This window comes from Cyprinodon tularosa, unplaced genomic scaffold (genome assembly GCF_016077235.1).
Source record: "Cyprinodon tularosa strain WSP-4 unplaced genomic scaffold, ASM1607723v1 ctg214, whole genome shotgun sequence".
Taxonomy (NCBI): domain Eukaryota; kingdom Metazoa; phylum Chordata; class Actinopteri; order Cyprinodontiformes; family Cyprinodontidae; genus Cyprinodon; species Cyprinodon tularosa.
This window is the reverse complement of record NW_024038796.1, coordinates 967762-982502: the sequence shown is the minus strand read 5'-3', so window position 1 is coordinate 982502 and position 14741 is coordinate 967762. Positions and strand designations below refer to the sequence as shown.

Sequence of the window (14741 nt, the reverse complement as noted above, 5' to 3'; positions counted from 1 at the left end):
AGAAAGGTTGGGAGCCACAAACAACTCTAAAAAAAGAGAAACCTCTTCTCTCTGTCCAGGCAACGATGGCCCACCAAAAGGTAAAACGGTCATTTATTCATCTGATTCGGATGACAAAATGACCATCCAGACTCCTTTTGGAGCAATACCAACTGATTGTGGGCCATTTTGGTCGGAACTTTTTTCAACAAAGGATTTTGTTTTCAAATCTAAAACAAGCAATTACCTCTTCATAGAAGCTGTGGACATAGGAGGAACAGCTATAACTACCAAATGTAGAAACCAAGAAACTGGAGAGATTGTTGTAATAAAAATTCCAATAGACAAGGATGATTCCGAGTCAAAGGCGGAAAAAGAGATCTTAACTAAAATCAAAGAGCTTGGACCGGACAACTACAACATAGTGAAGTTTTATGAATATTTTAACTACAAAACAAAGCATTGCTTCGTGTTTGAAAAGCTGGATATCGATTTGGAAAGTTTTACAGAAACAATTGTAGGTAGTGGACTACATTTGTCTGACATTCGCCTTATTGCTCAACAGGAACTGGTTGCTTTAGATTTTCTACATAGTAATGGAATAGTACATAATGATATCAAGACTGACAACATAATGCTGGTAGACCGCTCCTCTCTAAAACTTAAAGTAATTGATATGGGTTTCTCTGAGGAGATAGGATCAATGTCAAATATTTGTGTTAACCCTGTTCCTTTCAGGCCTCCGGAGGGAATTATGAGTGACAAGATAGATGCCAGTTTGGATGTGTGGTGTCTAGGCATCACTTTGATCTATTTCTACCTTAAAGATCTCCTGTTTGATTATGATACTCCTGAGGAAACATTGGCGGCAATTGTAAAAATGTTGGGTGAACCACGCTGCAGTGAGAATTTTTCCACTTGGAAAAGTGTAATTAAGAAGTATGATCCTGTGCTGAAGCTGCAGTCTTTGGATGACCTGCTGAAAATCCGTCCAACAACACAAGACCCCGCTGAAAGGGAGGATTTACTAAGTTTCATAGATTTTCTAAAGCAAATGCTAGTTCCTACACCTCAGGACCGTATTACCTCAGCAGCTGCACTTAAACACAACTTTATTACCATGGACCATTTGTCTAACTTTGACAGGAGCAGCTCTTATGTCCTTGAAGCCCATGAGGCAATGAGAACTTACAAAATAATGACTTCAGAAAGGTTGGGAGCCACAAACAACTCTAAAAAAAGAGAAACCTCCTCTTCTCTCTGTCCAGGCAACGATGGCCCACCAAAAGGTAAAACGGTCATTCAAGCCCATGAGGCAATGAGAACTTACAAAATAATGACTTCAGAAAGGTTGGGAGCCACAAACAACTCTAAAAAAAGAGAAACCTCTTCTCTCTGTCCAGGCAACGATGGCTCACCAAAAGGTAAAACGGTCATTTATTCATCTGATTCGGATGACAAAATGACCATCCAGACTCCTTTTGGAGCAATACCAACTGATTGTGGGCCATTTTGGTCGGAACTTTTTTCAACAAAGGATTTTGTTTTCAAATCTAAAACAAGCAATTACCTCTTCATAGAAGCTGTGGACATAGGAGGAACAGCTATAACTACCAAATGTAGAAACCAAGAAACTGGAGAGATTGTTGTAATAAAAATTCCAATAGACAAGGATGATTCCGAGTCAAAGGCGGAAAAAGAGATCTTAACTAAAATCAAAGAGCTTGGACCGGACAACTACAACATAGTGAAGTTTTATGAATATTTTAACTACAAAACAAAGCATTGCTTCGTGTTTGAAAAGCTGGATATCGATTTGCTAAGTTTTACAGAAACAACTGTAGGTAGTGGACTACATTTGTCTGACATTCGCCTTATTGCTCAACAGGTACTGGTTGCTTTAGATTTTCTACATAGTAATGGAATAGTACATAAAGATATCAAGATTGACAACATAATGCTGGTAGACCGCTCCTCTCTAAAACTCAAAGTAATTGATATGGGTTTCTCTGAGGAGATAGGATCAATGTCAAATATTTGTGTTAACCCTGTTCTTTTCAGGCCTCCGGAGGGAATTATGGGTGACAAGCTAGATGCCAGTTTGGATATGTGGTGTCTAGGCATCACTTTGATCTGTTTCTACTTTAAAGATCTCCTGTTTGATTATGATACTCCTGACGAAACATTGGCGGCAATTGTAAAAATGTTGGGTGAACCACGCTGCAGTGAGAATTTTTCCTCTTGGAAAAGTGTAATTAAGAAGTATGATCCAGTGCTGAAGCTGCAGTCTTTGGACGACCTGCTGAAAATCCGTCCAACAACACAAGACCCCGCTGAAAGGGAGGATTTACTAAGTTTCATAGATTTTCTAAAGCAAATGCTAGTTCCTACACCTCAGGACCGTATTATCTCAGCAGCTGCACTTAAACACAACTTTATTACCATGGACCATTTGTCTAACTTTGACAGGAGCAGCTCTTATGTCCTTGAAGCCCATGAGGCAATGAGAACTTACAAAATAATGACTTCAGAAAGGTTGGGAGCCACAAACAACTCTGAAGAAAGTTCAAAGCCTGTCTGTAAAAAGCCTGGATGCTGTGGGATCCCCAGTCCTCAAAAAAGCCCAGTGATTCAGTCAGGTTTATCACCTATTATCAGATCCTCATTTTCATCTGAGACCTCTGATCTGAAATATGAATCAACAACCAACAGCAACAACAACATCGACAACAAAATAATGTTGCTGACTAATAATCAACAGCAACAAACTGATTGTGGTGATAACACAAACTTGACAAGCTGTAAAGATCCCTCACATCTGGTTGAGGTCAAAGCCCGCAAGAAATTTTGGAAGAGAGTAAAGAATTATTTCTCAAACATAAACAACAATCAACAGCAAACTGATTGTGGTGATAACACAAACTTGACAAGCTGTAAAGATCCCTCACATCTGGTTGAAGTCAAAACCCGCAAGAAATTTTGCAAGAGAGTAAAGAATTATTTCTCAAACATAAACAACAATCAACAGCAAACTGCTTGTGGTGATAACACAAACTTGACAAGCTGTAAAGATCCCTCACATCTGGTTGAAGTCAAAACCCGCAAGAAATTTTGCAAGAGAGTAAAGAATTATTTCTCAAACATAAACTGCTTTGGCCTTTGTCTCGCAACAAAAAATTAATATCAATGCTACTTATTTTATAGGTGTATTGGACCCTGTCTGTCTCTCTATCTCTCTGTCTGTCTGTCTGTCTCTCTATCTCTCTGTCCATCCATCCATCCATCCATCCATCCATCCATCCATCCATCCATCCATCCATCCATCCATCCATCCATCCATCCATCCATCCATCCATCCATCCATCCCTTGCATAGAGTTTACATGTTTTCCCTGAACATGTGTGGGTTCTCTCCAGGTACTCTGGCTTCCTCCCAGTCCAAAAAGAGCATGATTAGAGCAAGAGTGATGTTTGAATATAAATATTATTCAAAAGTGGATGAATTTAATATTTCTTCGGAACATTTGGGATTATGAAGGTGTCTTATTTACTTTAAATGATTGTGACCTTTCAAACAACTCTGAAGAAAGTTCAAAGCCTGTCTGTAAAAAGCCTGGATGCTGTGGGACCCCCAGTTCTCAAAAAAGCCCAGTGATTCAGTCAGGTTTATCACCTATTATCAGATCCTCATTTTCATCTGAGACCTCTGATCTGAAATATGAATCAACAACCAACAGCAACAGCAACATGGACAACAAAATAATGACTTCAGAAAGGTTGGGAGCCACAAACAACTCTGAAGAAAGTTCAAAGCCTGTCTGTAAAAAGCCTGGATGCTGTGGGACCCCCAGTCCTCAAAAAAGCCCAGTGATTCAGTCAGGTTCATCACCTATTATCCGATCCTCATTTTCATCTGAGACCTCTTATCTGAAATATGAATCAACAACCAACAGCAACAACAACATCGCCAACAAAATAATCTTGCCGACTAATAATCAACAGCAACAAACTGATTGTGGTGATAACACAAACTTGACAAGCTGTAAAGATCCCTCACATCTGGTTGAAGTCAAAACCCGCAAGAAATTTTGGAAGAGAATAAAGAATTATTTCTCAAACATAAACTGCTTTGGCCTTCGTCTCGCAACAAAAATTTTATATCAATGCTTCTTATTTTATAGGTGTATTGGACACTGTCTGTCTATCCATCCATCCATCCATCCCTTGCATAGAGTTTACATGTTTTCCCTGAGCATGTATGGGTTCTCTCCAGGTACTCTGGCTTCCTCCCAGTCCAAAAAGAGCATGATTAGAGCAAGAGTGATGTTTCAATATAAATATTATTCAAAAGCGGATGAACTGAATATTTCTTCGGAACATTTGGGATTATGAAGGTGTCTTGTTTACTTTAAATGATTGTGACCTTTCATTTATGAATCTGTTATTCACTGAGTGAACAAATTATTTTAAAATCCTACAAAGGCAAAGGCAAACCCCTCCCTGAGCTTCAACCTCCACTTCTTCCTCCAACTCAGACATTTTTTTTTCTTCCAACCCTTCAGCTAAAGGCTTTAAAGGCAATTTCAAGACTAGCTTTTTGGATGATTTGAAACTTTCTAAAAGATGACAGAAAACAAAATGAGTGTGAAGGATTCCAACAACAGGAAAATGAAAGGCAAAAAAAAAAAAATTATAATAAGAAAGAGCATAGGCTGAAAAGCGACAAATGGAAAGACGGATGATGCGCTGAAAGGGTTGGGTAACTGAAGTAGGAATAGAAAAAATGTATGTTCGTCTTTTATTTAAATAAAAAAAAATCTTGGTTGGAACACAAAGGTTTTTGTTTGTTAAGCAATCAAATCAGACAGCGAATAAAATTAGTAAAATCAACAAATAAAATCATATTCAATTTTAATACTTTCCCAGACATGGAGAATCAGATTTAATTCTTAATGCAGTGTAAACTTTTGTGCATAATTACAAAAGTTATAAAACTGATAAAATTGGTAACTTCTCAAAGAAGGAAGCCTCACCTTGATATGAGCCCAACTCTGTTTGTTTGTAGGCAAGAGGAAGGACTAGGCTCCTCTTGCTCGTCAACTCCAGCTGTCTCATCATGTTGTAATCCCATATCAAAGAGGTTTCTAGAATTTCCTTCTTTCATCTGCAGAATAAATTGCCAAGCTGCATCTGATATCTACGGAGCCCCTCTGATGACATGGTCAAAAAAAATGTTTAATTGTGGCCACGAAGTAGTATTTCGTGCGCACAAAGTAGTATTTCGCGGCCACGCAATAAGTATAACGTGCGCAAAGTAGTATTTCGTGCGCACGAAGTAGTATTTCGCGGCCACGCAATAAGTATAACGTGCGCGAAGTAGTATTTTGTGCGCACGAAGTAGTATTTCGCGGCCACGCAATAAGTATAACGTGTGCGAAGTAGTATTTCGTGCGCACGAAGTAGTATTTCGCAGCCACGCAATAAGTATAACGTGCGCAGGAAATACTACTTCGTGGCCACGCAATAAGTTTAACGTGCGCACGAAATACTTATTAATAATATCAATAAATCTGTTTTCCGGCTTATGTTAACTGTAATGACTTATCTTGGACAGGCTGCTATGTAAACGGGCCTTTAGTCCTTCGTTTAGCTATGCTGCGGTTGTTTACAATACGCCTTTTCCACCTAAAATGGCGTCTTAGCAACAAATATCACGTGACTGGCGGAGACCGACTGGGTAAGCAAATCGAGCGCGCCTTAGACCTTAGAGAAGGCGCGCTCGATTTGCTTACCCAGTTGTCCAGGAATGATATTAATATTATTAATAAGCACGATAAACTTATTGCGTGGCCACGAAGTAGTATTTCGTGCGCACGTTATACTTATTGCGTGGCCACGAAATACTACTTAGTGCGCACAAAATACTACAGTAATACTCAGAGCTCTGTGAAAACTCCCTTGGAAGCTGCTGCTGCTGCAGCGCATGCTGGGAAAGATGTCAGTGCTTTCACCGTGCGCACATGGGGTTTCCCAACTTCCCTCAAAAAGCTATCAAACAGTTGACATTCTTTGTTCTGCTGTTTAGAAAATCTTATTTTGGAAAACAATGAGGGAAATCTGTTGTCCAAACAAGTTTTCTCTTTGTCAGTGGAATAGTTAATTTTTTCTGTGTTGGTTTAATTTGAAAACTTTAATAAAATCAATTACTAGTTACACTTTTTATAGTTTAGAACTGCACATTATTGTGAAAACAACCATCAACACCAACAAACGTAAACCTTACAGTTTCATGCATTTTTGATAATTTTCTTCAGCAGTGAAGGTGGATAAAGCTTAGCGTGTAGAGTGCTGGAGGAAAACTTGGTAAAGTCTGATTTATAATTTCAGCAGAAAAGATTAAACTTTTTAAATAAAAAAATAGAAAAATTTAGCTTTCTTAAAGCTACAGTGTGTAATTTTCAGCGACATCTAACGTCCAGACTGCAGACTGCAGCAACATGAACATCTCCCCCCCACCGCTTCTCCCCCCCAACAGTACGGCGAGCGTTACGGGACAAAATGTCTTCCACGACATCCGCATCACCTACCTTCTCAAGTGATGAGGTTTGTTTACATAGATAATTTTACATATAGTATTCTCAGGCATAATACTGCCATCTATTGTTCAGTACCGTCTCAGGTCATCTCTCTCAACTTGCCGTAGTTACTTTCGAGCGTAATGGGTGATCTCGCAATCGCTAGTTTGTTGGCTCTGCGCTGCCGTAGCGCAAAGATGTCTGCCTCCATGGCTGCGAGACCCGCTCCTATGTAATTATAAATAACGAAATCTAAGGCAACGCAAATATTAAGGTTAAGAGGCTGAGCTCGTAGATGATGATAAATAACATAGTTATGTATAATATATTACATTTCTGACTGTATATCCCTGTAATTATTACACACTGTAGCTTTAATGTACAGCCAAAGTTACAATATAATGTAAAGTCTTTTCTTCCTTCATATTAGCCTATAGTCAAAGTCTACACAGGAAGACGGTGTTGCAATTTTTTTTCTTTTGCGTTCCCTCGCAATACTTTTGCGTTCCCTCGCAAAAACTTTTGCGTTCCCTCGCAAAACCTTTTGCGTTACCTCGCAAAACCTTTTGCGTTACCTCGCAATAGGGCTTGGTCGTCGTGACGTCACCACTTTGCGTGGTCGCCATGTTGACGGCGCACTTTACGGCTTCCTTAGACTATTGCCTGTGACTAACGCGTACTGTTCTCCCTCTCAGCCGTGTTTTATTTCGTTTAATTTCACCGTAACTTGATTTCAACCATGGTAAACCGTTGCTGTATTGTGGGCTGTAACAGCGCATCACATGATCGCCGAGGGAAAAACCTACAAAATGGGATAACTTTCCACCGCTGTCCTGCCTGGAGGCGCAAACACGGAGACCAAGTTTCACAGATAACAAAAAGTCGTCGGCTAGCTTGGATCGCGGCTGTAAGACGACAGAACATAACTTTCCACAGTATCCTGATGTCAATGCGAGTGTGTTCCCTGCATTTTCATTCTGGTAAGTTAAAGATGCACGGTTTTATTTTATAGCCTACAGTGTTTCCTTCCTTCATCCGTGGCACCACATACATGCATGAACGGGCGCCCAGAGACTGTTGATATAGCATTTTCATCCTCGTTGGTTGATATAGCATTTGATATAGCATTTTATCCTCTTTGGTAGAACACACTGCCAGTTCCTACAAGGACAGGGACATCCCTCTCCATTTTCAAAAAAAACCCTGAGGTTGACAGCTGTCATAGCACCACTTATAAATTTTGCTGATCCTAGCGCTTACCATCCGTCTTGTAATGTAATGTAATCATATAATACAATATAATAATGTGTATATTGAGGATCATTGATAACATTATGGTTCTATATGTGTTCAACACTGCTGCTGTGGATAATAATTTTAAATTGTGTCACCAGGAAAACCAGCAAATGAAATGTACACCTCGCATCCGGATTGGGCACCATCACTACACTTGGGCCACACTGAGATAAAGGCCACACAGACTGCACGCTATGAGAGACAGGAAAAGAGAAAACGGCAAAGGACTGACAGTACACCTGCGAGGATGAGACAGCTATTGATGACCTTGTTCCACCCGGTAAGCCTTACAGAGCCAGCAGATTCAACACCATATGTTGCTTTTGTGGCTTTTTCAGCTGCATGATGCACATTTAGCTAAAAGATGTCCTTATTTTATCCATAGTGGAGACACCAGCACCAGCTGAGGATGGAGCTGAGCATCAACCGGCTGCTGGAGGAGAACAGGACCCTGAAACGTGAGCTTGGCCAGAGAAAAATGGATGAAGATTTCCTGAAGGAAGACACCGTCAAAGTGAAATACTACACTGGACTTCCACACCTTGAAGTCAACCACTTTATTCTGGTGTTTATGAATTACTGTATTAAAGAAAAGATTGATGCTCAATATGGAATTGACAATTTCTTTGTATCAACAATACACTCTAAGCAAACATTTAACAAGTGGGTTGTTTTTTAGCCATAGGTGTGTTTTGCATCCATACCCAAAAGCAAGAGGTCTCAAACGATCAGATCCTTTTCAGTGTTTATTTGCAAGTAGTGAAACTTGAGAACACAGTGTAGCGCAGAACAGTGCAGTGCAGTTTGAATGCTTGTAGGTAAATGGTTACAAATAAAAAATGGACGCGATGAAAATGCAGTGCAATTACTTACAATAACATAGTATGTATTTATACAAAATGTTCAATCCTATTAATAAGTCGGTCTTAATGAAACATCAATGGAGAAATGGAAAGTGGAGATATTGCAAATTATTATTATACAAATTGTAGTTATAGTAAACATTAACAGTTAAACACTGTTAGTGCAAATTCTTATATAAGTATTTATAATAATATGCATTACTTAAATTGTATAAATAAAGGCTGCGATGCAATATGTCATGATATACAATAATATAATCTATAATTGTATAATAATATAACAACGTGCAATAATATGCAAATATAACAATACAATGTAATAATACAAAATACTATGCTTTTTATAAAAAATGTCTATGTATAAAAAAAATTCCAAAGTAATAAAAAATACGTATTTATGAAACATCAATTACAAACATAAAAATTGGAGGTAGATCAAATTAAGTAATAACAGATATCAATAACATTTGAAGTAGTGCAAATTATTACTATAGTACACATTAAAAAACAATGTTAGTGCAATGTCTTATATAATTACTTTTAACAATATGCATTTCTTAAATTGTATAAATAAAGGCTGCGATGCAATATGTCATGATATACAATAATATAATCTATAATTGTATTGTAATATAACGACGTGCAATAATATGCAGCTGCAATGTCTTTCACTGTCTCACAGTGCTGGAGAAGGACAGCTGGTGGAGCCTTTTCAAACTTTGGGTCGCGGAGACGGTCTTGCAGGGGTTTTGGGATCACAGCTGGCTGGACAGGAGCAGCATAGTTGTGAAAGTAGGGCTTCACTGTGGACATACAAACTGACCTATGGTTCTGAAGAACAGGGAACATTGACGATAAGTCGTCCAATGTGGCTTGGGCAGTGCGTCTGCTGGCCCGTGTCCGTAGGCCAGGCATGGGAATGTTGTCATCGATGACTCTGTCCAGAGCAATCCTCTGCGCTTTGGATGAAGTGAAGTCCATCTTGTGGGCGACTTCACCGCTGACTTTGTTGATACCTGCTGGTATTTTCCAATAAGCTGGCACATCTGTCACAGTCTTTTTCCCACGGATGCGGACTGCTGCCTCAATCTTAAACAGCAGAGCCCCAACATGTGTACATGCCTCTGCAATTCCAGCCATGCATTTACAGTGTGCACAGCAAACCTGCCCATCGTCAGCAATGATGACCCATGGCTTCAGGGGAGTCTCATTAATGCGCTGAGAGTGCAAGACCTGAGGAGAAAAAAAATAGACATAAATTATGCAGGTAAGGACACCATTATATTTCATTCTATGCAGGAAAGCAAACGTTAACCTCAACCCCTCATGCATGTGTATACATATCATATAAATCACAGTTATACAACAGTAAAGTATAACAACCACGCTGTTATATTGTTATATCACTTAAAAGAAAAAGAAATGAAATGAGCACAGGACATTTAAACCTGCATAATACCTCTGACTGAATGATTTAAGCTCAAAGTTACCCGTTACAGTGTTTTATGAGGTCAGATTTAATAACCCGCAGTCAAAACTGCACTCATTTTTCTAAATAGTTCACTTTGAAAGACTGATTCAAACTAGGAGTTAACTTGAATGGCCACAGCACTGCACTATTGTTTATTTTTTTATATTTTGCGGATCTTTGACTATTTAATCTGTTCCTTAAAATTTTATTAATAACAATGTTCAATAAATGATTTTCAACAAAATACAGATGTAACACCTATCCAGTTTCTGAATGATGGTAAAAAAAAATATTGTTTCTACCAGCAGCTGGGGGAGACTAGATTAGAATATGGTTCAGAAAACCTGTTAGGACACATTTTTTTTTCTAACACTAAGTATCAAACAAATGCTGATTTCTATTTCAGCAAATTATTCTTAAATTTTTTTTAAATATTTTGAATAAACGTTTTGATGAAGATTTGAGATTCCTTTAACTGAATGAATGGTCACAAAGCTAGTGTTAAGCTTGAAGTAAATCAAATGGAATGCCCCCCCCCCCCCTTTAAGTTCTTTCTGCAGCCGGGTCTGGCTAACGTTCATGTTGATCCTAAATCTGCAGCAGGAAGAGGCTCAGATACGTGAGAAACCCGGAGGGTTGGCAGTTACCGTTACAAACTACACCTTTGAAAGTTTGAAAATGCTCCACCAGCTGTCCTTCTCCAGCACTGTGAGACAGTGAAAGACATTGCAGCTGCATATTATTGCACGTCGTTATATATTACAATACAATTATAGATTATATTATTGTATATCATGACATATTGCATCGCAGCCTTTATTTATACAATTTAAGTAATGCATATTATTATAAATACTTATATAAGAATTTGCACTAACAGTGTTTAACTGTTCTGCGCTACACTGTGTTCTCAAGTTTCACTACTTGCAAATAAACACTGAAAAGGATCTGATCGTTTGAGACCTCTTGCTTTTGGGTATGGATGCAAAACACACCTATGGCTAAAAAACAACCCACTTGTTAAATGTTTGCTTAGAGTGTATTGTTGATACAAAGAAATTGTCAATTCCATATTGAGCATCAATCTTTTCTTTAATACAGTAATTCATAAACACCAGAATAAAGTGGTTGACTTCAAGGTGTGGAAGTCCAGTGTAGTATTTCACTTTGACGGTGTCTTCCTTCAGGAAATCTTCATCCATTTTTCTCTGGCCAAGCTCACGTTTCAGGGTCCTGTTCTCCTCCAGCAGCCGGTTGATTTCAGCATGCCGGCGCTGACAGAAGTCACATTCTGTCAGCGGTGTCTGCTCAGCTCCATCCTCAGCTGGTGCTGGTGTCTCCACTATGGATAAAATAAGGACATATTTTAGCTAAATGTGCATCATGCAGCTGAAAAAGCCACAAAAGCAACATACGGTGTTGAATCTGCTGGCTCTGTAAGGCTTACCGGGTGGAACAAGGTCATCAATAGCTGTCTCATCCTCGCAGGTGTACTGTCAGTCCTTTGCCGTTTTCTCTTTTCCTGTCTCTCATAGTGTGCAGTCTGTGTGGCCTTTATCTCAGTGTGGCCCAAGTGTAGTGATGGTGCCCAATCCGGATGCGAGGTGTACATTTCATTTGCTGGTTTTCCTGGTGACACAATTTAAAATTATTATCCACAGCAGCAGTGTTGAACACATATAGAACCATAATGTTATCAATGATCCTCAATATACACATTATTATATTGTATTATATGATTACATTACATTACAAGACGGCTGGTAAGCGCTAGGATCAGCAAAATTTATAAGTGGTGCTATGACAGCTGTCAACCTCAGGGTTTTTTTTGAAAATGGAGAGGGATGTCCCTGTCCTTGTAGGAACTGGCAGTGTGTTCTACCAAAGAGGATAAAATGCTATATCAAATGCTATATCAACCAACGAGGATGAAAATGCTATATCAAGAGTCTCTGGGCGCGCGTTCATGCATGTATGTGGTGCCACGGATGAAGGAAGGAAACACTGTAGGCTATAAAATAAAACCGTGCATCTTTAACTTACCAGAATGAAAATGCAGGGAACACACTCGCATTGACATCAGGATACTGTGGAAAGTTATGTTCTGTCGTCTTACCTCCGCGATCCAAGCTAGCCGACGACTTTTTGTTATCTGTGAAACTTGGTCTCCGTGTTTGCGCCTCCAGGCAGGACAGCGGTGGAAAGTTATCCCATTTTGTAGGTTTTTCCCTCGGCGATCATGTGATGCGCTGTTACAGCCCACAATACAGCAACGGTTTACCATGGTTGAAATCAAGTTACGGTGAAATTAAACGAAATAAAACACGGCTGAGAGGGAGAACAGTACGCGATAGTCACAGGCAATAGTCTAAGGAAGCCGTAAAGTGCGCCGTCAACATGGCGACCACGCAAAGTGGTGACGTCACGACGACCAAGCCCTATTGCGAGGTAACGCAAAAGGTTTTGCGAGGTAACGCAAAAGGTTTTGCGAGGGAACGCAAAAGTTTTGCGAGGTAACGCAAAAGAAAAAAAATTCCCCATGTCCCCTAGGGGGCTCCGTATAATTCACCTAAAACATGCAAACTTAAATGTCTGACAATGAACAATGAATGTAAACATCTGGTCTTGGATCAATGCTTTTCTTTTTTGCATTTATAAATGTACTTTGATACGATAACTTCCTCTTTTTATACCTAATGCATTAGCTTTTATCACTCCCCCTGGAAAAACCTGCTCTCTTTGACCGAATAATCTTACTGACAAAAGTATTAGGATTACCAAATTGTTCGAAAAAAGGCTCACTTGATCTTTATCTGCTTTTTATGACTTTAATATTTAAACACATAACATATTTGGGAACAGAGGGATAGGCCACATGTTAGAATAGATATACGCAGCCAGCCAACACGTTGCGTGCGGAGGCTGCCAAGCAATCTGCTCGGAGTTGGGCCAGAAGAAAGAGGGTAAGACTTTATTTGGTGACTATTTTTCAGGTGCATTAATAGATGAGTTGTGTCCATACGCAGTGCGCTGATTCATTGTTTTTTTTCAGCTGCTGAAAGCGAGGCAGAGTGTGCTAGCAGATGAGGAAGTGGAACTCTGGAAGTCCGCCACCGTCGGCCTCATGTCCGACGAAGAAGATGGCGTCGTTGGCGGTGTCTCTGGATAGATTGTACAGTCGCCTCCATTTCATAGGCCGGATCTCACTGAACTCTGTGTTAAGCTGCAGTCCCGGTTAGAAGCGATGCCGAAGTACAGGGCCACGCACAGTAGGCGTGACCTGCCTCGGAGGGAATGCTGCCAGTTACCGCCAACCCCGAGGAGGCAAACGGACCGTTCACGGACTTGTAATTTTTAGATACGCATGTGTTTGGATACGCGTTGTATATAGTTGTGTGTGTTTTAATAAAGCTCTTTCTTTGCATAAACAGCTTCCTGGCAAATGTTCATTTCCTGTATAAATTCATTCATGTCCTTGATGGTAGCCTAATAATTGTGTAGTAGTGTAGGATAACATAAATACACAGCATATGGATGAATAAATATATATATTCATAAATATATATATGTAAATTTATATGTAAATATATATATATATGCCAACCAATCACGAGTGACTTAACTAGTTTAAAAAGAAGTGGTTCCGTCCAATACTCAGTAATAAAATTAAAGCCTGGCGTGGCCATGTGTGGTTTTGCTGCCAATCACGAGCGATTTCACTTGTTTGAGAATAGTGGTTTCAGCCAATACTGAGTAGGTTATTCAAGCCAAACCTGGCCAGAGAATAAAAATGCAATGTATGCTAATTAGGGCCATTAGTACAGCTGATCGCTCTCCACATACGTCAGAGTCCGTTTCCGACAATTTGTGGCACGACAAACGCGGACAAGCGCGGGTTGCAAATTGTGGGAAACTGACGAAAATCAGGGAGATCTGCGGGAGTTTACGGGAGTTTACGGGGACGAAAATCTCACTTTTCATGCAGTGTTCGTTTCTTGCAAAGATTTTTCAAGATAATGTGAAACTGTAACGTTTTGGTATAAACATTGCCGAGATTTCTCTAACTTTTAGTGGGAAAATCAATAATTTCAATCAGTTTCTGCATTTAAATGGGTTTTGATTACATTTATAGCGAGAAGTGTAGGGTTTATTCATATAATATTTACTTAGTGAACATACATAATCACCCGCTTGCTAGTTTTTGCTACGGTTTTTCGGATCTCGTCAGGATTATGTGAAATTGCAACGTTTTGGCTGCTACCCATCGCCTAGCATTTAGCTGCCGCCCCGATTCAACATTGAATTCTTTGTGATTTAACTCCATCTGACGGATCAAACCCTCGCCACTGTGTGCGTTGCGTCTGAGGTTGATTTTCAGATCAGTGCACTACGTCGTGGCATACTGTAAATATAGTGCAAAATGCAGTAGAACATTCATTTGTGTTCTATTTAAAAGGATTATAAAAATTCAGCCACGTTGGTGAGGAAGAAATTGTTGCGTGTGTGTTGCAGAGTCCAGTTTAGAGTTCAATAGTCTAATGTGAGTGGGGCAAATCTG

General features: G+C 39.5%; 2 long non-coding RNA genes across 2 annotated transcripts; one reads left to right on the top strand and one right to left on the bottom strand.

Moving 5' to 3' along the window:
* The first annotated feature begins 7473 nt into the window (after positions 1–7473).
* On the top strand, positions 7474–8271 carry LOC119783990. Its single transcript, XR_005280884.1, has 3 exons — positions 7474–7533; positions 7948–8129; positions 8235–8271. It is a non-coding gene; the product is annotated as an uncharacterized LOC119783990 (long non-coding RNA).
* A 2985-nt stretch (positions 8272–11256) lies between these two features.
* LOC119783985 lies at positions 11257–12286 on the bottom strand. The gene is made up of 3 exons (XR_005280882.1): positions 12227–12286; positions 11631–11812; positions 11257–11525 (listed from the first exon to the last, which is right to left on the bottom strand). It is a non-coding gene; the product is annotated as an uncharacterized LOC119783985 (long non-coding RNA).
* Between the last annotated feature and the right edge of the window lie 2455 nt (positions 12287–14741).